Genomic DNA, 9,763 nt, shown 5'->3' on the forward strand with positions numbered 1-9,763 from the left:
TAGAATGGCTTCCTTCCTTCTCCCATTCCTTGGTGCGCCTCTCTCTTCGATAACCTCCTGCCGGTTGTTACCCGGACGGGGTAGCCTGTTCTAATGGAGCTCTCCTCTCCCTCTTCCGTCTTTCTACCCTGATGCATCCTTCAGAATCCTCACTGTAATCCTGTTCATCACTTATCATCCTGGTCTCCCTCCCACACACCTCGGCGTATGTGGTCTCTCCTCTTCGTGGCCTCTTATGCTCCTCCACTTTCATTATTTCAGTCGGCGATACCAGTTTCCTTTTTGGGTATCCGCCTTTAGCTATCGTCGCTTCCTTCTTTATTTCTGTCCTGGCTGCCCTTCTTTCTATCTCGACAGACTCTCTCCTTCTCTTTCTCCTTCTATCCTTATGCTCTCCACATTGTTCCAAGGAAGACAGGATGCCTTTTATCAAATTGCCTATCTCCCTAATCCCCTCATCCTTATCTTTATCCAACTTTAATGTCTTAACTACAACATTAATCTTTTGGACCGCTCCTGCCAGGCTTGTGTGAACTCTTTCAGCTCAGCCCTGGAATCATGACAACCTCATCGTCGACATCACTCGTCTGCGTGTCGTCTCTCGCGCTATCTTCGGCTTCACTGGCCATATCCGATCTCACAGATTTAGCGTTGACGTTTTCCTCCACCACCTTCCTGGCCAGCATTTTAGCGTAGGCTACTCCTTTCCCTGTGACCGGCGTACTGTGGTCGCTCCCTCTAATACCAAAGGAACCCTCGGGTTCCGCGACCATTCCTATTTCCGCCCTGCCACTAATCGTAGGGCTCCTCTGGAGTCTCCTACTCGGTTTGAAGGGGCAGAAGTCTCCCCCCCCCCTTTCCTCGGAATAACCGAGATTGCCTTGATTTGCCTTGATTTTCTCCTTCTTTTTCTCCTTCTCCCAGTAGCTCTACCGCATCGAGGGATGCTGCTTGGGATTCAATTCTGTGGTTCTCCTGCCAGTTGCCAGATGACCGTCGGGTCGAGCCTGGACAGCCACTCGTTTTCCCGACGGGGCCTGGGGGCTCCGAAACTCCCTGCGCCGCAATTTTATTACCTTTATTCGACATATCCATAAATTAACTGATTTAAGATAAGTCCGTGTACATCGCCAAAGTCGTCATCGTCCAAAATCAGAAAAACCGTCCAAATGTATCCTATCGTAACCATAAAACTCGCCAGGTCGTCAACGAAAGCCATCAAAAAATAAATACTAATAGGCACATAAATAAATAAATAACTAAATAATTACATATAGTCTAAGCGCCATCGTTCTATTTAAGACCCAATGATGCGTACGTAATCGCAACATACATAATAATACCGGTAAAAATAATAAACAAAATAATAACAACAAACAAATAAATAAATAAAATAAAATGTAAATACTAGTGAAAACAAAATAATAATAAATTAATGAATATATACAATTAACAGAATGCACGTTACAACTGCATTCTCACTCCTACTCGTCACCACGCAACTCGTATAAAGCCTCGTTACCATTTCTTATTTATTCACCAAGAAGTTCGGCTCGAGTAAATAAAATAAATAAAATAAATTATTCTAGAACTCTGGACGACCCGACTTTATTCCTTCATAATAAGAACTTTCGTCGAGCCGGCCGTACATGCTCTCAAACGAGGCCCGTAAGGTGGCGACGCCATACATCGACCCAGCGAACCACCTCACCTGCGCATCGCTCCTCGCCAACGCGTGCGCCCTAAGCCACCAGTCATACAATGGCATCCATTTTACCCATGTGCGCGTTATATTAATAATTATTTCATATTTAAGAATTTCGCAAGTGGCATTTCTTCGCGAGTGTAAATAGATCTCTCAGTAATGGATACTATATTACCCGCAATACGCCCAACTTATAATCTCCACACGAGTAGAGAATCGTTCTCATGAAGTGCACGTGTGTATTAGTATCAAAGAAATTTATTTAATTGTTAAAATATATCAATATCGCATATGGATATAAATAAATCCCGCCCCGCGTGAATATCTAAAATTATACTCTTCTCATTACAGCGTTAAATTATGATGTCAAAATCGAAAAACCCCCCCGCAGCCCGAGAAATAGTGAGTAAACAATTGACAGCCTGGCCGGACGCGACATGGTGCGTATATTAATTACACTCAAGTACGCCGAGCGTTTCAACATAAAATATCTCACATAAAATATGAATTTGAACGTAGATGGTTGTTTATAAGTTATAAGGAACAGGTTTTCAAAATAAGATACGAAAGTTTTTTTTATTATTTATTTATTTTACAATTTGTCCAGTAGGATATTTGGTAAAATAGTATAGCTTAGTGATATAGCAATATAGCATATGGATGGCTACCTCCGGTGGGATTCCATCTTCGAAGATACGAAAGTTGGCTCTAAGAAAAGTAAAAGTACCCGTTGGAAAATCTGGACCTGGATAGATAACGAAATCTTTCACTAATTTATAGGAACGTGGTAAACGACAAAAGGCAGGCCTCCGTGAAAATACAAAGATTGGCGAATTAATATTTGTTACCCAAGAAAAGCAAAGATCTCCTGACTAGATGGATGCTTCAATAATATTGAAAGAGATTACAGAATGTCCTGAGCGTGTGACAAGATATAGAAAAAGTTATTGGAGTATTCACCAAGAAAGAAAACAGTTGTCAAGTCTGAAATTTCTCTCGATATTTGTTGATGTGCAACTATCATGAGAACAACGTGATTAATTATTGGAGCAAGCGAAAAGAAACTATAATTATTTACATTCAATTATATCCATATTAATCCGTATTCTTAAAAGCAAAAAAGAAATACTATCGTATGTCAAAGTCATATACGATAATTGCAACCATTGCTGAGGTATATTTACAGATTTGTTAGACCATATAACTGCCCACTAATCTATTTGGAGGATGTAGTAAACAATTTGCCTCGAAGTGAGTGTAATGCTTTGGGCTCATTACCAAATGGGAATGTGACGGATTTGGCAATTCCAATTTAAATAGAAATTTGGAAATAACTATGATTTAGATTTATATATATTCCAAAGTTCCTTTGTGGCATTAAGATTTAATCTGCCTGTCGCGTTGCTAGTACTTAGTGGTTCCCGACTTTTAAAATGGACTGTATAATAGTCTGTGAGTTCAGCTCAGAGATTGAATTTCGATATATCCTGTTCGAGGATATGAATAACTATCGTCAAGTGTCTAAAGTTTCGAACTTATATCCTTCTTCCACTTTCACAAGAATACCAAATTCCTGTCCCGAAAGGTGGCTGAAAGAATTTTGATCAAGAAGGAATTAATTAACTTTATTAACATTGAGGGCATTCAGATAAAAAATGAAATAGGATATTTGTTAATATTTTTATATTGGAATCTCTTTTACTATTTACTTACATATGTCGATGTTAAATAATTTTTTATTTCAATCGCAGTTGCAGATTACCTAGAGATATTTATATTTGTAGTTTTGACTTCGGTATCGAGAATGACCAAAGCGATATATTGTCATCTGAATCAATGCTTTGCGGCCAGAATTTTAAACCTCGAATCCAACAATGTATTTAGTACATAAAAATTATCTTCAACAGCTCTTATGTAATAATCTATACAATATATTAATTGTTGTCGCAAGATAAATATATTCGATGGATGTATATAATGGAATTATTAGTTGTATTTAATGGCAATTATTTTAGACAAATTTATTCTATCTCTATCAATTTCCTCTGTAAGCATGAAAAATATCACTGAAGTGGGTGCAATTATGCTAAGGGCATTCCACCCTAAATGTTACGTCTCGTAACACTCTATCGAGACCAGGCCACACACCGCGGGCAGGATGGCAACCAGATATCTTCGGATGCTTACTGCGTACCCTCAATATTCTCAAGTACCCTCCGTAAATCTCAGGAATTTCCTAGTCGAGGTCCTTCAAACCGAACAAACATCTGTTTTCCGACTCATTTCTAAAGACCATTGTCTACTACGGCTTGACAAGAGAAAGTTAGTTTTTCTCACGTATGATGCAACTTTCCTCCCACTAACCACTTTCTATCGAGGGCGGCTAAGACCCTTCCTAGTCCACCAACCTTCGTTTAACCAATTATCAACGAAGCCTATTTCCCTCACTCCCTTAGCCAAAATCGTCACCAACAAATCCGATGGTCCCGTGAGCTAGACACACCCATCCTTAGCTTTCCTCCGCCACAGCATCGTCTCCGAACAGCACTGATTTTCCATCCGTCGAACAGTCAACATCCTTTGACCGGGAATACACCCGTAGATCAGTCACTCACTCATCTCGTACATACGCACCAGCGTAACTATCTTCTTTACAAGTTGTTAGAATAAACGGTCATTTATAACTTACTATACAGTGTTACATTCATTTTGTGTTACACCGAAGTTGTTAGATTGTGAAAATATATAATAACCTGTTAGTAGCAGCGTTATCTTCAATTTAACTACCCTTATTATCCCAAAAGAAATAAGGGATCGAACGATTCGCGGCGTCGATTAGCAAATCGTAACGGGAATTTACGACTCCCGTTGGCGCGCTTCTTCGAGATCGCGTCTCCCCGCGAACGTGCGAAAACAGCCAACGTCGCCTGACTACTGTTTATGGTCTGCCTTCGTCGCAGTCTTTTGTCTATACGCTCTCGATGGCTTCAGTGCTTGAGAAAACTAAAAAGACCAGATGTAGAGTTTTCTTAGAAGTGATGACCATGAGGTGGTATGGTGATAGGTGCGTAAGGAACTACTCTTGGTGTTTTTAACGAACAATAGTTTATTTAGAACTAATCAACAATCAGAGTTAACAATTAACAATTAACAATTAACAATTACACTTAACAGACAACTGGTAACAACTAACAAATAACGATAGACACCGAGAGATCATTCGACGCGTTGCTATGCAAATAGTACCGAGGAGTTACACATTTAATGGCGTAAGGCAGACTGCCTGCCCTTTTGTTTCGGATCGCGCAGATTCTTCCCTTCGTTGCCCATCGATATCCCCCACTAGCGTGCATTCATTAGATGTGCCGCCGCGACTGGCAAGTGTATGCTCTTTCGAGAATTCGGCGGAAAGAGTGTGAAGATATCGATGGTACATTGGGCACGTCGGTGTTGCGCTTTGGCGGCGTCGCGCTTTGCATCCGGAGCCGTTGAAAAGTTCCGTGGCCCGTGCTGCCACAAACGCTTCAACACTTTTTGAGGAGAGCTACGCTATTACTCCATACCTTTATTAGACAAAACGTTGATCCCTTGACTACGGCTACGTTCGGCGACTGGTTGTTGCCTCGAGCCGAAGCTTATTGTCACAAATCTCGAGCAAATACAATCGGTTTGAATGACGACAATTGCTTAATTACGGTTGTAGAATCTAGGTTACAGTGTTAAGGGATTTCCCAAAGTTCCAAAGGGATGGTTCCGGTGTCCTTTCATCTCCGATATATAGAAATATAAATAACACTCGTTCTCGTCCACTTACGGAAGTCAAGCAGCGCTATGGATAGTACTTAGATAGTTGACACCAAATAATAGTCATAATTTAGAACATGTTACGTAACAAACAATTTTACGTAACAGCCAGAACAGTTCAAACAAAGTATCTAAAATCAAAGACGACCCATAACAAGAAGCCGTGAACTCCTCCATTTTATTTAATTTATAGCGATGTAAATTGTAGCGCAAATAGCGATAAAAATAAAGAATCGATAATATTCGCGAATGACCTACTAATATGCGCGAGAGACAATAAAGCTTTAAAATCCGAAAGCCATCTACAACAAATATTCGACAAAATGCATGGCTATTTATGGACAGTAGAAATTAATATAAGCAAGTGAAAGACAATTTTATTCTAGCTGTACACCTCTGAAATATTAGGGACAAAATACGATGTACGCAGATATGTCAAGAAATTTCTCTTATACGACAGCAACAATAACAACCAGCCAATGTTTCGCGCAATGGAAACATGAATTGAAGACTAAGTTGAAAAACACGATTTCAAACTACTTGCTCAGGCTGTTGTTTTAGAATCATCTCGTTATCAGACCAACAGTTGCAGAATAATCACTGAGCAGACGTAAATGAAATTGATAAATAACGAATTCTTTGCAATAATAATACTTGACAATGAACAAAAAGGAGACATTTTGCAAACGGGACCAGTCAATGGACTACTCTTAAAAGATGCAAAAGGTTTCATCTCGATAGCTCGATCCAATCCAGAATAACTGATGAATTTGTATATATAAAAATTGGATTTTTGCAAAAAAAATAGTTTACAAAAAAGAAATAGAAAAATATTTTATATCTGAACCAACGGGAAATTATGTCTTACAAGGAGCAAAAAGTGTCATTCCGATTGATCAAGCCGTTCCCGAAAAATCGGTAAACATAACAGAAAGAAAAATATACATGTCGAATTGAGTCATTTTCCACCTGTTCCAGTGTCGATGTCGTAAAATGTAACCCTCTTTTCTCATTTCTAGCAATAACTTCTAAGTCAGTACTGTGTACTAAAATAGCACCTAATAAATTTGATAATTGATTAGTTTCAATTCCATTCTTTTTAAACAAAAAACGCTATTGGTTATTTCCAATTACTGAGTAAATCGCCTATCAGGAAAAACTGCGCCCTATTTGTTTTCCTGCAAAATTCGAAATCCTCAAAGCTTTCAATAATTTGTTCAGTTCAGTGGAAACTAAAATATCTCTTTATTGGTATTTTTTCGTATAGAAAAACACAATTCCCGTCAAAATCATTCTTTAGCTACTTTAATTCTTAACGGATCAAACAAATTTCGACATGTACCTAACCAAGTATTAATTACACCGAACCAATGAATGATTATGCCAGAACTTAAAATATTAAACTCGCGAGTATCACGAATTGCTATTCAGAGAAGGTGAAACGTAATATGGCGTTAGAGAAACACTATTCGTCTGCCAGGAAGAGATAACTGCATCGGTATAAATATTAAACTGAAACCACAGACTCTACGCGCGTTTGCCTTTTTCAGGCATACATCACTAATGTTCCCTGAAGATAAATTCTCGTCTACGCTTTCTAATGCATTACGCTTCACTCACTCTCTCGTTGTCATTACTTGAATACAAACAGAGAATAGTATTCTTCCCTAATCTTCCAAAAGAACAAAAATTATCTTTAATAGGCATACGTTACAATTTATAATCGTACATCAATTACAATCTACTGTTCTTATTTTAAAACGAACAGAAATACATACCTTATCCAAACATCGTGACCGCGACATTTCATCAACAAGTGATTATATCAACTGAAATTTTGTGGTATACTTAGCACGCAAGATAACAAATCATCTGGTGGTACCAATTGATCATTAAAATAAATAAATATAAAAAATTTAAGGTTTTAATATATGAAATTAAGGGAATTAATAAAATGATTTCTACATCAAAGATAAAAAATGTTAATGAAATTAAATAGAAAGGTAATGAAAATCGAAGATTTATTTTTGTAATAGGATTAAATCCACATTCATATGGCAAATTTTTTTCGATATTAAATTTTTTATGTATTGATAAAAATTTATTTAATGAAAAAATGATTAATAAAATTATAAGGATTAATAAGTAATAAATTAAGTTTATTAAATATATTAATTTAATAATAAATTTTTTAATTGGAAATTAAATGTAATTTTATTATACTATATATTTTAAAAATTAATTTAATTTATAATAATATAATAAAATATATAAATAAATAATCAAATTACATCAACAAAATGTCAATATCAAATAGCAAATTCAAAATTAATATGGTGAATTGTTGAGAAATGATTTTTTATTATTCGAATTGACTTCCGGTTTGGACGCGGGCGAAGGTAACACGTGGGTAGTGAGCGCGGTGAAAAAGTGTAAAGTGAAGGGGAAAAAGAGGAGGGAGACAAAGCGGAAAGAAGAAGAGGAAGAAAAGGGTGAAAACACGAAGAGGGGACAAAAAGAAAAAGCAGAAAAAGTGACAATAAGACAGGAGAAAGGTGAAACATAAATCTAGGAAAGAAGAGGTTAGATTGACGAAAGCACAAAGCTAATTAGCCAAGAACAGGACAGATGGCGACAAGAGGAAGACCGAGGATAACGAACCAGGCGAGGTAGAAGGAAGACCGCAGAAACACAAAGGTAGAGCGTGAAAAGGTACAGCGTGACGGAGAAGGAGGCAGCAAGGAGAGAGATCGACATAGAAGCAAGGGACGCGAGGATGGAGAAAATAGAAAGGGGGTTAGATGTGCTGGTAGAGCTAGTAGAGGACATGAGGAGGGGGAGGGAGGAGAAGAAAGAAAGATGGGAAAAGGAGCGAAAAGAGGAAAGAGAAAGGTGGAAAAGGGAGAAGGAAGAAGAGAGGAGAAGATGGGAAAGGGAGAGAGACGAAGAAAGAGAGAAATGGAGGAGCGAGAAGAAGACGGGAAGAAAAAGATGGAACAGCGAGTGGGAAAGATCGAAAGGAGAGATGAAAGTTCTGGAGGGCAGAATCAGGAGGTTTGAGGAGGAACAGGGCAGGATAGAAAGGGAGAGGAGAAAAAGGAACATCGTAATAAAGGGCGCGGAATGGGGGGGGGGAGGAATGTGATAACGGGACAGCGGCAGAATTGTTAAAGAAAAATATGAGAGTAGAGGTGGAGGTAGAGAGGACTCAGAAGGTAAGGGTGGGAATAAAGAACACAATAATAATCGCAACGCTGAAATCGTTGGAGGAGAAGACGAGGGTAATGAGAGAGAAAAGCAAATTGGGAAAGGAGATATACATAGATAACGACCTAACGAAGAAGGAAAGGGAAATTCGACAAAAGTTAAGAAGAATAGCGAGAGCAATAAGGGAAAAGCGGGAGTACGTAAAAATAGGGTACAAGAAGTTGAAAATAGAAGATAGATGGTACAGGTGGAACGAAGGCGAGGAGAAGCTAGAAGAAGAAAGAAAGAGAGAGGCGAGAGATTGAGATAAGGAGAAAGAAAGGGGCGAGGGGGACACAAAGGGGTTGAAATTGTGCTTCTGCAACATAGCAGGGATATTGAACAAGGACAAAGAGGTATGGGAATATCTGAAGTCATTTGACGTAATCGGACTCACAGAAACATGGACAGAGGAAAGCAAATGGGAAAGGGTAAAGCATAGACTGCCCAAGGAATACGTCTGGAAATGCAGAGCAGCAAGGAAAGAAAAGAAGAAGGGAAGGGCGAGAGGGGGCATACTAACAGGCATAAATAAGAATCTGAGAGAAATAGAATGCAAGGAAACAAGCGATGAAATGGAAGGAGAGAAGCACGCTCGCCAGATATAGATGCGGCAACGTAGCTAAGGCAAGGGAGCACTGGAAAGAGGAGGAAGAAAGTAGGTGCAGGCTGTTCAATAAAGGAGAGGAAGATAGGAGACATATCCTGGAAGAATGTGAGGTAACAGATGGATCAAAGGGACTGGAAGAGACACTAAAGGAGACAGGAGAGGGGCTAGCAGTGCTGAAAGAGATAATGGAGAACAGAAGAGAATACAGCTAGAATCAAAGGCCAAAGAACGACAGGCAGAAGGGTTAGGGCAAAATAAAGGTGCAATGAAACATATGTCGTATTACAAGGTAGCATAAGTGTACTGTAAGGTGACTTAAGTAGTAATATAAGAAAGTATGTAAACCGGAAGTCGTCCAAAGCCGAAAGGCAGGGACTAAGTTTAATAAATAATATTAA

General features: G+C 38.7%; 1 long non-coding RNA gene across 1 annotated transcript; it reads left to right on the top strand.

Moving 5' to 3' along the window:
- The first annotated feature begins 1,547 nt into the window (after positions 1-1,547).
- LOC117241034 lies at positions 1,548-3,379 on the top strand. The gene is made up of 3 exons (XR_004494870.1): positions 1,548-1,940; positions 2,057-2,145; positions 2,486-3,379. It is a non-coding gene; the product is annotated as an uncharacterized LOC117241034 (long non-coding RNA).
- Positions 3,380-9,763: the final 6,384 nt, after the last annotated feature.

Source organism: Bombus vosnesenskii, unplaced genomic scaffold (assembly GCF_011952255.1).
Source record: "Bombus vosnesenskii isolate JDL3184/JDL3185 unplaced genomic scaffold, Bvos_JDL3184-5_v1.1 scf7180000015194, whole genome shotgun sequence".
Classification (NCBI taxonomy): Eukaryota; Metazoa; Arthropoda; class Insecta; order Hymenoptera; family Apidae; genus Bombus; species Bombus vosnesenskii.